This window comes from Leucopleurus acutus (genome assembly GCF_964270905.1).
Source record: "Leucopleurus acutus genome assembly, chromosome: 12".
Taxonomy (NCBI): Eukaryota; Metazoa; Chordata; class Mammalia; order Artiodactyla; family Delphinidae; genus Leucopleurus; species Leucopleurus acutus.
The window spans coordinates 60,943,877-60,961,541 of NC_139154.1; positions in this window are offsets into that span (position 1 = coordinate 60,943,877).

A 17,665-nucleotide genomic window follows, 5' to 3' on the forward strand; every position below is an offset into this window, starting at 1 on the left:
TGGGGAACAACCAAACATTGCTGCAATCCCAGGAATTGAGAGGCTTCCATAAATCACTCTGATGAGAAAGAAATGCTAAAGCAGGGATATTGCTTTCTGCTACCTCAAAGAGAGAATAAATGGTTCTAAGGGTATCCTTTAGGGGTGACCTAGTGGTCCAACAACCCATTCCTCAAATTGTCATGTGTAACCAAGGACCTCAAAGACAGGACGCAGGAAAAATAAAGATGATAATGAAAATACTATCCTTCATCTGTCTTAGCCTTTTTTGCATGTTAACTGCTTTAATAGGTTAAGAGTATTTATTTGTACAAATTTATCTGTTAGGGTAGACTCACTGTTGCCACAAATACACCCAAAGATATATAACAGGCTCACATGCAAGAGGAGTCTAGTTTCGCCTGCACATAAACAGTTCAAGGCATTTCCTGTTTGGTTCCACAAAACTGTACAGGGCCCCAGACTGAGAGAGACTCTGCCAGCCTCAACATGTGGCATTCAATGTCGTCCTGGCACCCATGTCACAGCCAGGAGGGCAAAGAGCAGAGAGAATTAGGCGAGGGAGGTTTAATGGAGCTGACGTGGGAGGGCGGCATAATTCCTCCACTCACGTTCCATTCATTAGCGACACCAAACAGCAGGTGAAACAGAGAAATACAATCTGGGAAAAAGAGAAAACGAATTTTCTTAAAAATCCTTCTTCCCGGAAATAATGAAAAAGAATAATAATTTTGAAATTAATTTCTAGCCAACATTTGGGTGAATAAACTCAGCTGGTTAATTTACTCACACGTTCATTCACTTAATATGCATTTATTGACCATCTACTCTGTGCTACTCACTCTTTAGGCACTGGAATACAGCAGTTTTTAAAAAATAGCAAACTCCTTGTCAGCATAAAACTTATTTTCTAGTGTAGTCAGACAGACCCCAAAAAAGAAAAATAAGTAAAATATATGGGATTTTAGTGACGAGTATTAAGAAGAATAAAGCAGAAAAGGAGACAGGGAATGTAGGTGGGAGGTAGTTTACAACTTTAGGCAGGATGTCTAGGGAAGATGTCAGCATTAATACCATCTGAGTTTGGTTTTAAACGAAAGGTTTCTCCTTTTTTTGTGCGTGGGCTTTCCTTAGCTGCGGCAAGTGGGGGCTACTGTTCATTGCGGTGAGTGGGCTTCTCATTGCGGGGGCTTCTCTTGTTGCGGAGCACAGGATCTAGGCGAGCAGGCTCAGCAGCTGTGGCTCGCGGGCTCTAGAGCGCAGGCTCAGTAGTTGTGGTGCAGAGGCTTAGCTGTTCCCTGGCATGTGGGTCTTCCCGGACCAGGAATCAAACCCGTGTCCCCTGCATTGGCAGGCGGATTCTTAACCACTGCGCCACCAGGGAAGTCCCCAGACTTTCCTCCTTTTAAAAAAATGTATTATAAAATAATTCAGACACAAAAATGTGAAATATAAGCTCCCTAAAGCTCGCAAGAAATTGCTATGCCTGACAATGGTCATATCAGGTCCATAATATTGGAGTCAGGCCTGGGAATTATAATTTTAAAGATATAAATCAAGCAGAAAATAACCCAAAGGAAGCAATCAGGCTGGCGAAGAAAGTAGGAACCACATTCATATTCAGTTATCCATTTATACATTCAACAACAAATGTCTTCTAAGTACTGACTATGTGCCAGGCTCTCGTCTCCTCAGAGGGATGGAAGAACAGACAATAAACAGGTCAACAAATAAGTTAGAAAGCTTAGCAGTACAAGGCTGTGAAACAGGACTGAGTTTGGCAGGTTCAAGTAACAGAAAGAAGAGCAGTGCAATTCAAACACCATGAGGGTGAGAGAGGGTGGTAGGACTCAGACTGAAGGGTTGTGGGATTCAGTGCAGACTTGCAGGCCAGAATGAGGAGCTTGGATTCTCTTTCCGAAGCGTAACTGAAAGTCACTGCAGGTGTTGAGTAGGCAGTGATATGATGAGTGTATTAGTTTCCTATGCTGCTATAACAAAGGACCACAAACAGTAGTTTAATCAAACACAGATGGATTCTCTTACCATTCTAGAGACCAGAAGTCCAATATCTCATTCACTGGACTAAAGCACGACATCAACAGGACTAGTACCTTCTGGAGGCTTCTAGGGGAGAGTCCATTTCTTTGCCTTTTCTAGCTCCTGGAGGCCTACTGCATTCCTTGGCTAGGGACCTATTCCTAATATCACTCCAACCTCTTGCTTCCAGTGTGACATCTCCTACTTGCATCTGTAGTCAAATCTCCCTCTGCCTCCCCCTTATAGAGATACTTGTGATTACATCTAGGGCCCACCAAGATACTCTCGTATAGTCTCCACATCTCAAGATCCTTAATTTAATCATTTCCGCAAAGTCCCTTTTACCATATAGGTAACACTCATGGATTTTAGGGATTTGAACTTAGATATCTTTGAACCTAGATAACCATTATTTAGCCTGCCACAGAGCACCTGAAGAGGCTCCAGCTGAGAGCCACATTTCCCAAAATTCCTTCTTCAATTCTTGAAGATGTTACTAGGTGTTACGTGCATGGAAAAGTTTTCCTGAACAACTTAGTTTGGGAAAATTGGATTAAGCAAAATTAAGCTGTTTTCCTTACTTCTCAGAGCCTCAAATGAAACTTTCCAAAATCAAACACAGTTGCAATTTATGTAGCACTGAACCATTTGTTTCCACAGAACATTTTACAAAACTGATATTCCCTGATACAAGTTCTAAGAGATGCTGGCCTGGAAAACCCTCAAGGAGGGTAGGCTGCTTTGAGATCTTTGAAGACCTGTCATGAAAAAAAATGAAGCAGACTAGTATAAGGCCCTGGATGTGAAACCAGGAGCAAATGGGGAGGTAATAAAAGGTCAGGTTTCAGCTCAGTATCATCCTTCTAAGAACCTGCTACGATGAAATGGGTTTCTCCAAAATGCAGTAACTTTAACATAATCAAGAGTGTTCAAGATGGTCTATAGCAGTGCTTCTCAGACTATACTATGAATATACATCATCTGGGGGTCTTGATAAAATGCAGATTCTGACTCAGTAGACCTGGAGTAGAGCTTGTGATTCTTTTTTCACAAGAGGTGATACTGATGTTACCGGATGATGAAGAGAAATTCAAACACTGGTTAAGTGGTTAACCCCAGAATCATGAAGCATCCGGAGGTGTGCATTATTGGGATTAGCAGAAGCTTACTGATGTTGAAGCTTTATCCTCAACAATGAGCATGAAACGATAAGACAGTGAAAACCACAGATGCTTTATATTGCAACGTAGAAAATATAACCAAGTCAACAAGTTTTGTATAATAGGAGAGATTTCTTTCCAAGTTTCATTAAATCTAGGAATTTTGCTTCCCACCCAATACCTGAAATATAGACACGGATATAGATATAAATATGTGATTTATATATGAATCTTACTTTTGATCAATTGTGGATTTGGAAACCAGGTAAGCAAGCTTCTTAGATTTGTATATGGAATAAGAATAAATCCATTCTGAATTGCAGCATAAAACTGGCCTGATTTTTTTGGGTTAGTCCAGTGAAACGATTTCATTCAACAAATAATTTAGCACCTACTCTGTATGAGATACTTCACTGGGCACCAGAGAGCCAGCAGTGGGCAAAATAGACGTGATCTCTACCTTCATGGACCTTAACACAGGGGGGCCCAACCCCCAGTCCCCACGGTACTGGTCCATGGCCTGTTAGGAACTGGGCTGCACAGCAGGAGGTGAGCAGCAGGGCCAGGGAGCGAAGCTTCATCTGTATTTACAGCCGCTCCCCATCACTTGCCTTACCGCCTGAGCTCTGTCTCCTGTCAGATCAGCGGCGGCTTTAGATTCTCATAGGAGCACGAACCCTACTGTGAACCACACATGCGAGGGATCTAAGTCACATGCTCCTTATGAGAATCTAATGCCTGATGATCTGAAGTGGAGCTGAGGTGGTGATGCTAGCACTGGGGAGCAGCTGCAAATACAGATTATCATTAGCAGAGAGGTTTGACTGCACAGAGACCATAATAAATCGTTTGCCGGCTCATATCAAAACCCTATCAGTGAGGGCTTCCCTGGTGGCGCAGTGGTTTAGAGTCCGCCTGCCGATGCAGGGGACACGGGTTCATGCCCCGGTCCGGGAAGATCCCACATGCTGCGGAGCGGCTAGGCCCGTGAGCCATGGCAGCTGGGCCTGCGCGTCCGGAGCCTGTGCTCCGCAACGGGAGAGGCCACAACAGTGAGAGGCCCGTGTACCGCAAAAGAAAAAGAAAAACAGTTACAGACAAGCAAAAGACAAACATGAAAAATCCTCCTCCAACTACCTTCACTCTAAGAGCCAACCATTTTCTTAAAGCACATTCTTCTAGATACCACCCTGTCCACAGGCTTCAGTGTTGTATCTGATGGGTCTCTGCATCCACAGCAATTCTCCGCTATCTCTACTTCACCCACACAATGTACTGCTCCATCCTCCTCATCTGTTTCAACTCATGTTTCTGTCTCATCAAGCCACGTGCACTGACAGGGAGTGAGAAGAAAAATTATCCTTCATCATTAACAGCTTTTGCTAGGAAAGTCAAAACCACAACAATATGTCACTTCTCACTTACTAGGACAGCTATTATTAAGTCAAAAGATAAGGGTTGGAGAGGGTGTAGAGAAAAGGGAACCCTTGTGCACTGTTGGTGGGAATGTCAATTGGTACAGTCATTACAGAAAACAGTGTGGAGATTCCTCAAAAAGTGAAACAGACATATGATCCAGCCATCTTACTTCTTGGTATATATACAAAAGAAATGAAATCACTATCTCAAAGGGATATTTGCACTCCCATGTTCATTATAGCATTACTCACAGTAGCCAAGGTATGGAAACAACTGAAGTGTCCATTGACAGATGAATAAAGAAAATGTTGTATACAAATAAAATAGGATATTATTCAGGCTTAAAAATAAAGAAGGAAATCGTGCCATTTGGGACAACATGGATGAACCTGGAGGACACTGTGTTAAGTGAAATAAGCCAAACATAGAAAGACACGTATTGCAAATACTGCATGATCTCGCTTAGGTATGGAATTTTAAAAAAAGGAAAAAAGAAGTTGAACTCATAGTAACAGCGGATAGAATGGAGGTTACCAGAGGCTAGAGGTGAGTGAAAAGGGGAGATATTGATCAAAGGTTACAAACGATCAGTTACAAGATGAGTAAGTTCTGGAAACCTAATGTACAGTATGGTGACTATAGTTAATAACAATGTGTTATGTACTTGAATTTTGCTAAGAGAGTAGATCGCAACTATTCTCACTACACACATGCAAAAGAAAGGTAACTATGGGAGGTAATGGATATGTTAATTACTTTGATTGTGATAATCATTTCATTATGTATACATTATCAAAACATAACATGTATACCTTAAATATGTACAGTTCTTATTAGTCAAAAATCAATTAAAATATTTCAAAACTAAAATAAACCAAATTAGCGTTACTATTCTTTGACACCACTCCCCCAAAAAGAGATTTTATGCTGGAATATTTTTGTGATAATTTATTCTGGGGTTTTCAGCTTCAGAGAGACAAAGAGGAATTTCAAAAGACACAGCTGGAAAAACATGGGTTCTAAACCCAGTTTTGGCTTGAGTTGTCTGACCTCCCCTCTGAGCCTGTTTCTTATTTGTAAAATAAGGGAGACTATATTTATAGACTGCAGGCTCTAGCCAGAAATAATGCCAATGATCAACTGTTAACTTTCCCAGGGCAGTTCTTCTATTAACAGACAGGAAAGGGTATCAAGCAACATAAACGTCTAGCATAAGTTCCTTGAGGGCAATGTCTAATTACTGTTAAAAGGATGCTCTCACCCCATGCAATTGGTGGGCATTCAAGAACTTCTTATTGAAGGATTAGATAATGATGGTAAGTGGAAACAAAGGAAAGACGGAAAAAGAATAATAATCCAAATATTATTTCTTTGAGTTCTATATGCCAACTCCTGGCTGACAGGTGTGCCTGCCCCCTGATGTTGGTGGGTAGACTTGGGGCTGGGACTCGGGGGCTGGCACTGCATCAGACACCCGGGGAAGCATCTTCCCCTTGGTTGTACGAGATGACTCCTCCTTCACAGACTGCTTAAAGTTGGGCAAGGCTTTGAGCTTCGACGGGCTACTGGAGAGGAAAGGGAAGACTAAATGGGGCCAGACCTTGATTCTTACCCTGGACAGAAATGGGAGGGCTGGAAATTCATGTTTCATCTCCCAGAGTAGCTGGACAGTGTGAGCGCCATATCTCCCCATCCCCCATCCAGAGTTACAGATCCAGGGGTCTTTACTGGGGCCTGTGGTAGTTTTCTGTTTCACCCAGTTTCCCCTAACCTTTCCCACCACTGACCTGGAAGTGATACAAATTAATCATTTAACAACCACAGGTCCCTAGTCTGTCCATCCTCCAGGTCACCCAGGCTCCCAAGGGACTTCAAAGCTAATCTAAGCTTGGCCTATCCCAGTTTCAGTCATTACATCTGATAAGTTGCTAAAATCTGTAGATTATTCGTCAGCAACATCTCCCATACCCACTTCCTCCCCTGCATCCAACCTCCCTGTATAAGGCCCTCATCATTTCTCCTGTAGAGTATTGCAGTCTCCCTCCCCATTACCCCTCAGACATACTTGAGCCAGAATTATGTTTCTAAAGCACAGACCTGATCATTGTCACTCACCTGCTACAAACAAACAAACAAAACAAAACACTTCAATGGCTCCCAATTTTTTAACACAATAAAACCCAAACTACTCATCCAGCACTCCATCTCAACCTAACTGGAAGCCGGGCTTCTTTTCCAATACCCTTCCGGAGAGCCTGTTCCTGGAAAGCCATCCTGATAAGGTTGCCCCAGCATACTCTGTGCTCTCCAGACTCCAGGTGCTTGCTTGTGCTTTCCCCTCCACCAGAAAGTCCCTCCACCTCCCCACCACTCACTCGATCCACCCATCCCACCTTCTCCAAAGCATCCAGATTTCTCCTTCGTCAAAATTCATCTCATTCTCTTGTCTTTCTAATCATTTTGCTTTATAGCACATTGAATCATTTGCATTACATTTATATTATTTGTCTACTTACTTTCCTGCTACACCTGGGGGAAAAGGGATCATGTTATCATTATCTTGCTATACTCATCTCACCCCTCGATGGTCCTGAGAGCACGTAGGGTCAAAGGATCTAACTCCATTCCAGGTACTTTCACATACATTATCTCATTTAACCCTCACAATAACTCTACAAAGTATTATCATTATTATCACATCATTCACTTTGCAGAAGAAGAAACGGAGGCACAGAGAGGTTCAACATCTAGCCCAAAGACATGCAGCTGGTATGGTAAAGTTCGCCCATGGAGGTCATGCTTCTCCTACCATATTACACCGCTAAGCATAATGCCTTGCAGAGGACCCAGGCCCCCAAATAGGTGCAAAGTTAAATTTCTGTCCAAATACCATACACATGGTAACAATTATTCAATTGCTACATACAGTAAGGATGAACTTTAAGTTACTTGACGGTGGATCCATTACGTCTGTTCGTCGTACCAGATTTTTATTTTTATTGTTCATATATCCTGGTCTTCAACTCAAATTTAAAATGGAGAACTAATGAGACATTCGTCTGGACAATCCCTGTAGAGAACTGGCTGCGTCTCACTTCTTTCCAAGGCCTCTTCCCCCTTCCTCCCCTGACCTAGGTTGTCCAGCTCCAACCATACAGACAACCCTTATGGACAAAGATGTAGAGTCAGGATTAAAAGGACCAAAGGTCTCACATAGGAGCCATGTAGGGTACCTCAATCAAGCAGATGGGTCACAGGCCCATCCAAAAAGTTCCAGGACAGAGTCTTTCATCTCCCCAGGTCCAACCATCTGCTGAACTCAAACATTACACCCGATTTTTTACAAGATGATCGGATAATAACACATTTCCCTCTTTTGGCACAATTTGCACTGAGATGATGGTGCTCTGGGCCTATGGGTGAATGAATATTCTCTGGGAATCCAACAAGCTGACTCTCTTTTGTGTGGGAAGCATTTCAATTAAACGAGAGAAACAAGCCCCATCAGCGTCAAGCAACAAGAAGAACACAATGAACGGCATTTCTGTTCTGCTGGAACATTAATTGATCACACAGAGTTGACAAGGACAAATGGTATCACAAGGTGTAGAAGCAAGGGTCTTTGCTGTTTTCTAAATTGTCAAATCAAGTACCCATCCCTGAAGCCTGCACAGGCGCAGTACTTACAGTTTCTTTGGGTGCTAATTCCCTTCCTGATGTTGCCAGAGCAACAGACATGCGGGTTTTTGGGGGGGGGTGGGGGAGAAGGGAGGGTTCCCAGGTAAAACATTTGAAGGAAAAGCACTTTGTTGTTATTACTGTGGAGACAAGAAAGAAGAACCTTTTAGTCCTTGGGAACAGGATGACAACATCTTCTATTTGTGCAGCCCCTTCTTCAGTAAGAGGAGTTTGATGTGCCGTCCTTGTGAGCAAAGGCAAAACTTATCTCCATTTTACAAATTTTACAAGCAAGAAAACTGAGAAGTAGAGAAGGGAGAACCATGAGAAATACAGTATAAGGAAAGATTGGGAAAAGATGTAAATGACCTTGAATTACAAGCTAAAGGCATTAAACTTAATATTTAGTAATTACTAATAATAGTAAAAAAATTATTATTTCAATTTCTTTTTACTACTACATGTACTATCTCATTTAATCCTTACAACAATCCTGTAAAGTAAGAATTATACTCTCCTCCACTTTTCAGATGAGGAAACCACCACTTAGAGGACTTCTGTAGCACAGCCAAGATCACAGAAGTGACAGAAATCAGATCATGCAGGCCACTTAAAGGACATATATATGAAATGGGTGAGAGCTTTTGGAATGTTTTAAGAATAAGGCAATACAATCTTTCAAAACAGTAGATCTGTCTGCTGTGTTGGAAATAGATTGCAGAGAAGCAAGGGTGGAAACAAGGAGCCCCAGGAGGCTATTACAGGAATCCATGTAAGAGATGACAGTGGATCTGAATGAAAGCACAGGAATTGGTGAAAAATGGTCACATTCTGGATAGATCTTAAAGATAAAGCCAATGGGCTCATACAGCTCAATATGGAAAAAACGAACACCCCAATCAAAAAATGGGCAGAAGATCTTAAATAGACATTTTTCCAAAGAAGACAAGCAGATGACCAACAGGCACATGAAAAGATGCTCAACATCGCTAATCATTAGAGAAATACAAATCAAAACTACAATGAGGCGGGGACCTTCAAGATGGCGGAGGAGTAAGATGTGAAGATCACCTTCCTCCCCACAAATACATCAGAAATACATCTACATGTGGAACAGCTCCTACAGAACACCTACTGAACACTGGCAGAAGACCTCAGACTTCCCAAAAGGCAAGAAAGTCCCCACATACCTGGGTAGGGCAAAAGAAAAAAGAAAAAACAGAGACAAAAGGATAGGGACGGGACCTGCCCCTCTGGGAGGGAGCTGTGAAGGAGGAAAAGTTTCCACACACTAGGAAACCCCTTCACTGGTGGAGACGGGGCGGGGGGGGGGGGTGGTGGGCGGCGGGGGGAGCTTCAGAGCCACGGAGGAGAGCGCAGCAACAGGGGTGCAGAGGGCAAAGCAGACAGATTCCTGCACACAGGATAGGTGCTGACCAGCATTCACCAGCCCAAGAGGCTTGTCTGCTCACCCACTGGGGCGGGTGGGGGCTGGGAGCTGAGGCTCGGGCTTTGGAGTTCAGATCCCAGGGAGAGGACTGGGGTTGGCGGTGTGAACACAGCCTGAAGGGGGCTAGTGTGCCACAGCTAGCAGGGAAGGAGTCCAGGAAAAAGTCTGGAACTGCCGAAGAGGCAAGAGACCATTGTTTCGGAGTACGCGAAGAGAGGGGATTCAGAGCACCACCTAAATGAGTGCTAGACAGGCGCAACCCACGGCTATCAGCATGGACAACAGAGATGGGCATGAAACGCTAAGGCTGCTGCTGCAGGCACCAAGAAGCCTGTGTGCGAGCACAGGTCACTATCCACACCTCGCCTCCGGGGAGCCTGTGCAGCCCGCCACTGCCAGGGTCCTGTGATCCAGGGACAATGTCCCCGGGAGAACGCACGGTGTGCCTCAGGCTGTTGCAACATCACGCTGCCCTCTGCCACCGCAGGTTCGCCCTGCATTCCATACCCCTCCCTCACCCTCCCACCACAGTCTGAGTGAGCCAGAGGCCCCTAGTCAGCTGCTCCTTTAACCCCGTCCTGTCTGAGAGGGGAACAGACGCCCTCAGGCTACCTACAAGCAGAGGGGGTACCATATCCAAAGCTGAACCCCAGGAGCTGTGCGAACAGAGAAGAAAAAGGGAAATCTCTCCCAGCAGCCTCAGGAGCAGCGGATTAAATCTCCACAATCAACTTGATGTACCTGCATCTCCAGAATTCCTGAATATACAATGAATCATCCCAAAATTGAGGTGGTGAAATTTGGGAGCAACTGTAGACTTGGGGTTTGCTTTCTGCAACTACTTTGTTTCTGTTTTTATGTTTATCTTAGTTTACTATTTAGAGCTTATTATCTTTGGTAGATTTGTTTATTGATTTGGTTGCTCTCTTCCTTTTTTTTTAAATATATATATATATTTTTTTACCTTTTTCTCTTTTTGTGAGTGTGTATGTGTATGCTTCTTTGTGTGATTTTGTCTGTATAGCTTTGCTTTTACCATTTGTCCTAGGGTTCTGTCTGTCCATTTTTTTTTTTTAGTATAGTTTTTAGCACTTATTATCATTGGTGGATTTGTTCATTAACTTGATCTCTTCTTTCTTTTTTTAATACTTTATTATTTTTTATTTTTAATAATTTTTTTATTTTAATAACTTTATTTTTTCTTTCTTTCTTTTCCTTCCTCCCTTTACTTCTGAGCCATGTGGCTGACAGGGTCTTGGTGCTCTGTCTGGGTGTCAGGCCTGAGGCTCTGAGGTGGGAAACCAGAGTTCAGGACATTGGTCCACCAGAGACCTCCCGGCCCCACATACTATCAAATGGTGAAAGCTCTCCCAGAGATCTCCTTCTCAATGCTAAGACCCAGCTCCACTCAACGACCGGCAAGCTACAGTGCTGGACACCCCATTTCAAACAACTAGCAAGACAGGAACACAACCCCACCCATTAGCAGAGAGGCTGCTTAAAATCATAATAAGTTCACAGACACCCCAAAACACACCACCAGATGTGATCCTGCCCAACAGAAAACAAGATCCAGCCTCATCCACCAAAACACAAGCACCAGTTCCCTCCTCCAGGAAGCCTACACAACTCACTGAACCAACCTTAGCCACTGGGGACAGATACCAAAAACAACAGGAGCTACGAACCTGCAGCCTGCGAAAAGGAGACCCCAAACACAGTAAGATAAGCAAAATGAGAAGACAGAGAAATACACAGCAGATGAAGGAGCAAGGTAAAAACCCACCAGACCAAACAAATGAGGAGGAAATAGGCAGTCTACCTGAAAAAGAATTCAGAGTAATGATAGTAAAGATGATCCAAACTGTTGGAAATAGAATGGAGAAAATACAAGAAACATTTAACAAGGACCTAGAAAAACTAAAGAGGAAGAAAACAATTATGAACAATACAACAAATGAAATTAAAAATTCTCTAGAAGGAATCAATAGCAGAATAACTGAGGCAGAAGAATGGATAAGTGACCTGGAAGACAAAATAGTGGAAATAACTACTGCAGAGCAGAATAAAGAAAAAAAAATGAAAAGAATTGAGACAGTCTCAGAGACCTATGGGACAACATTAAATGCACCAACATTTGAATTATAGGGGTCCCAGAAGAAGAAGAGGAAAAAAAAGGGACTGAGAAAATATTTGAAGAGATTATAATTGAAAACTTCCCTAATATGGGAAAGGAAATAGTCAATCAAGTCCAGGAAGTGCAGAGAGTCCCATACAGGATAAATCCAACAAGAAACATGCCAAGACACTTATTAATCAAACTATCAAAAGTTAAATACAAAGAAAAAATATTGAAAGCAGCAAGGGAAAAGCAACAAATAACATACAAGGGAATCCCCATAAGCTTAACAGCTGATCCTTCAGCTGAAACTCTGAAAGCCAGAAGGGAGTAGCAGGACATATTTAAAGTGATGAAAGGGAAAAACCTACAGCCAAGATTACTCTACCCAGAAAGAATCTCATTCAGATTTCAGGGAGAAATTAAAACCTTTACAGACAAGCAAAAGCTAAGAGAATACAGCCCCACCAAACCAGCTTTACAACAAATGCTAAAGGAATTTGTCTAGGTAGGAAACACAAGAAAAGGAAAAGACCTACAATAACAAACCCAAAACAATTAAGAAAATGGTAATAGGAACATACATATCAATAACTACCTTAAATGTAAATGGATTAAATAGTCAAACCAAAAGACATAGACTGTCTGAATGGAAAGAGAAACAACCCCATATATATGCTGTCTACAAGAGACCCACTTCAGACCCAGGGACACATACAGATTGAAAGTGAGGGGATGGAAAAGCATATTCTATGCAAATGGAAATCAACAGAAAGCGGGAGTAGCAATTCTCATATCAGACAAAATAGACTTTAAAATAAAAACTATTACAAGAGACAAAGAAGGACACTACATAATAATCAAGGGATCAATCCAAGAAGAAGATATAACAGTTGTAAATATTTATGCACCCAACACAGGAGCACCTCAGTACATAAGGCAAATGCCATAAAAGGGGAAATCAACAATAACACAATAATAGTAGGGGAATTTAACGCCCCACTTTCACCAATGGACAGATCATCCGAAATGAAAATAAATAAGGAAACACAGATTTAAATGACACATTAAACAAGATGGACTTAATTGATATTTAATGGACATTAACTATGTCCATTAATTGATGGACATTCCATCCAAAACAACAGAATACACTTTCTTCTCAGGTGCTCATGGAACATTCTCCAGGATACATCATATCTTGGGTCACAAATCAAGCCTTGGTAAATTTTAGAAAACTAAAATCATATCAAGTATCTTTTCTGACCACAACACTATGAGACTAGGTATCAATTACAGGAAAAATATCTGTAAAGAATACAAGCACATGGAGGCTAAACAACAAAAAGGTTGTTTACTAAATAACCAAGAGGTCACTGAAGAAATCATAGAGGAAATCAAAAAACACCTAGAAACAAATGACAATGAAAACACGGAGACCCAAAACCTATGGGATCCAGCAAAAGCAGTTCTAAGAGGGAAGTTTATAGCAATACAATCCTACCTCAAGAAACAAGAAACATCTCAAATAAACAACCTAACCTTACACCTAAAGCAATTAGAGAAAGAAGAATAACAACAAAAATAAAAAACCCAATGTTAGCAGAAGGAAAGAAATCAAAAAGATCAGATCAGAAATAAATGAAAAAGAAATGAAGGAAACAATAGCAAAGATCAATAAAACTAAAAGCTGGTTCTTTGAGAAGATAAACAACACTGATAAACCATAAGCCAGACTCATCAAGAAAAAAGGGAGAAGACTCAAATCAATAGAATTATAAATGAAAAAGGAGAAGTAACAACTGACACTGCAGAAATACAAAGGATCATGAGAGATTACTACAAGCAACTATATGCCAATAAAATGGACAACGTGGAAGAAATGGACAAATGCTTAGAAAAGCACAGCCTTCCGAGAATGAACCAGGCAGAAATAGAAAATATAAACAGACCAAACACAAGCACTGAAATTGAAACTGTGAGTAAAAATCTTCCAATAAACAACAGCCCAGGACCAGATGGCTTCACAGGTGAATTCTATTAAACATTTAGAAAAGAGCTAACACCTATAATTCTCAAACTCTTCCAAAATATAGCAGAAGGAGGAACACTCCCAAACTCATTCTAAGAGGTCACCATCATCCTGATACCAAAACCAGACAAAGACGTCACAAAAAAAGAAAACTACAGGTCAATATCACTGATGAACATAGATGCAAAAATCCTCAACAAAATACTAGCAAACAGAATCCAACAGCACATTAAAAGGATCATACACCATGATCAAGTGGGGTTTACCCCAGGATTGCAAGGATTCTTCAATATACGCAAATCAATGTGATACACCACATTAGCAAACTGAAGGAGAAAAACCATATGATCATCTCAATAGATGCAGAAAAAGCTTTTGACAAAATTCAACACCATTTATGATAAAAACCCTCCAGAAAGTAGGCATAGAGGAAACTTACCTCAACATAATAAAGGCCATATATGACAAACCCACAGCCAACATCGTCTTCAATGGTGAAAAACTGAAAGCATTTCCACTAAGTTCAGGAAGAAGACAAGGTTGCCCACTCTCACGACTATTATTCAGCATTGTTTTGAGAATCAATCAAAGAAGAAATCAGAGCAATCAGAGAAGAAGAAATAAAAGGAATCCAAATCAGAAAAGAAGATGTAAAGCTGTCGCTGTTTGCAAATGACATGATACTATACATACAGAATCATAAAGATGTTACCAGAAAACTACTAGAGCTAATCAATGAATTTGGTAAAGTAGCACGATGCAAAATTAATGCACAGAAATCTCTTGCATTTCTATACACTAACAGTGAAAGATCTGAAAGAGAATTTAAGGATACACTCCCATTTACTATTGCAACAAAAAGAATCAAATACCTAGGAATAAACCTACCTAAGGAGACAAAAGACCTGTATGCAGAAAACTATAAGACCCTGATGAAAGAAATTAAAGATGATACAAACAGATGGAGAGATATTGCATGTTCTTGGATTGGAAGAATCAACACTGTGAACATGACTATACTACACAAAGCAATCTACAGATTCAATGCATCCCTATCACACTACCAATGACATTTTTCGCAAAACTAGAACAAAAAATTGCACAATTTGTATGGAAATACAAGAGACCCCAAAGAGCCAAAGCAATCTTGAGAAAGAAAAACAGAGCTGAAGGAATCAGGCTCCTGGACTTCAGCCTATACTACAAAGCTACAGTCATCAAGAAAGTATGGTACTGGCACAAATACAAAAATATAGATCAATGGAACAGGATAGAAAGCCCAGAGATTCACCTTATCGTTGACAAAGGAGGCAAGAGTATACAATGGAGAAAAGACAGCCTCTTCAATAAGTGGTGCTGGGAAAACTGGACAGCCACATGTAAAAGAATGAAATGAGAACACTCCCTAACACCATACACAAAAATAAACTCAAATTGGAAAAAAGACCTAACTGTAAGGCCAGACACTATAAAACTCTTAGAGGAAAACATAGAACACTCTATGACATAAATCACCACAAGATCCTTTTTGATCCACCTCCTAGAGAAATGGAAATAAAAACAAAAATAAACAAATGGGACCTAATGAAACTTAAAAGCTTTTTCACAGCAAAGGAAAACATAAAAAAGACAAAAAGACAACCCTCAGAATGGGAAAAAATATTTGCAAATGAAGCAACTGACAAAGGATTAATCTCCAAAATATATAACCAGCTCATGCAGCTCAATATCAAAAACAAACAATCCAGTCCAAAAATGGGCAGAAGACCTAAATAGACATTTCTCCAAAGAAGATATACAGATTGCCAACAAACATATGAAAGGATGCTCAACATCACTAATCATTAGAGAAATGCAAATCCAAACTACAATGAGGTATCACCTCACACCAGTCAGAATGGCCATCATCAAAAAATCTACAAACAATAAATGCTGGAGAGGGTGTGGAGAAAAGGGAACTCTCTTGCACTGTTGGTGGGAATGGAAATTGATACAGCCACTATGGAGAACAGCATGGAGGTTCCTTAAAAAACTAAAAATAGAACTACCATATGACCCAGTAATCCCACTACTGGGCATATACCCTGAGAAAACCATAATTCAAAAAGAGTCATGTACCACAAGGTTCACTGCAGCTCTATTTACAATAGCCAGGACATGGAAGCAAACTAAGTGTCCATCGACAGACGAATGGATAAAGAAGATGTGGCACATGTATACACTGGAATATTACTCAGCCATAAAAAGAAACAAAATTGTTATTTGTAGTTAGGTGGATGGACCTAGAGTCTGTCATATAGAGTAAAGTAAGTCAGAAAGATAAAAACAAATACCGTATGCTAACACATATATATGGAATCTAAGAAAAAAAAGAGGTTCTGAAGAACCTAGGGGCAGGACAGGAATAAAGACACAGACCTACTAGAGAATAGACTTGTGGATATGGGGAGGGGGAAGGGTAAGCTGGGACGAAGTGAGAGAGTGGCATGGACATATATACACTACCAAATGTAAAATAGATAGCTAGTGGGAAGCAGCCACATAGCACAGGGAGATCAGCTCTGTGCTTTGTGTCCACCTAGAGGCCTGAGATAGGGAGGGTGGGAGGGAGATGCAAGAGGGAGGAGATATGGGTATATATATATATGCATAGCTGATTCACTTTGTTATACAGCAGAAACTAATACACCATTGTAAAGCAATTATACTCCAATAAAGATGTTAAAAAAAATGAAAACTACAGTGAGGTTTCACCTCACACCTGTCACAATGGCCATCATGGAAAAGTCTACAAATAATTAATGCTGGAAAGGGGTGGAGAAAAGAGGAACCATCCTACACTGTTAATGAGAATATAAATTTGTGCAGCCACTGGAAAAGAGTATGGAGGTTCCTTAAAAAACTAAAAATAAAGCTACCATATGATCCAGCAATCCCACTCCCGGGTATATATCCAGAAAAAATGAAAACTCTAATTCGAAAAGATACATTCATCTTAGTGTTCAAAGCAGCACTATTTATAATACCCAAGATATAGAAAACACCCAAGTGCCCATCAACATACAACTGGCTTAAGAAGATATGGTATGTATATATACATATATACATATATATGTGTGTGTGTGTGTGTGTGTGTGTATGTGTATATATATACACACACACACACACAATGGAATAGTGCTCACTCATAAAAAAAGAATGAAATATTGCCATTTGCATAACATGAATGGACCTAGAGAATATTATACTTAATGAGGTAAACTAGACAGAGACAGAAAGTATTATATGATATCACTTACAAGTAGAATCTAAACAATAATGCAAATGAATCTATGTACAAAACAGAAACAGACAGACATAGAAAACAAACTTATGGTTACCAAAGGGGAGAGGGAGTGAAGGAGGGGCAAATTAGGAGTATGGGATTAACAGATACAAACTACTATACATAAAATAGATAAGCAACAGGATCCCCTGTATAGCACAGGAAATTATATTCAATATCTCATAATGACCTACAATGGAATATCATCTGAGAAAGATAAATAACTGAATCACTTTGCTGTACACCTGAAACTAACACAATATTGTAAATCAACTATACTTCAATTTTAAAAAAAGCTAAAGTCAACAGGATTTCCTGACTGTTTAAACGGGGCGTGAGAGAAAGAACAGAGTCAAAGATAACTCCAATTTTTTTGGCTTAAATAATGAAATAATGGATCGCTATCAACTAAGATGGGGAAGGCTACAACTGTTACAGGTTT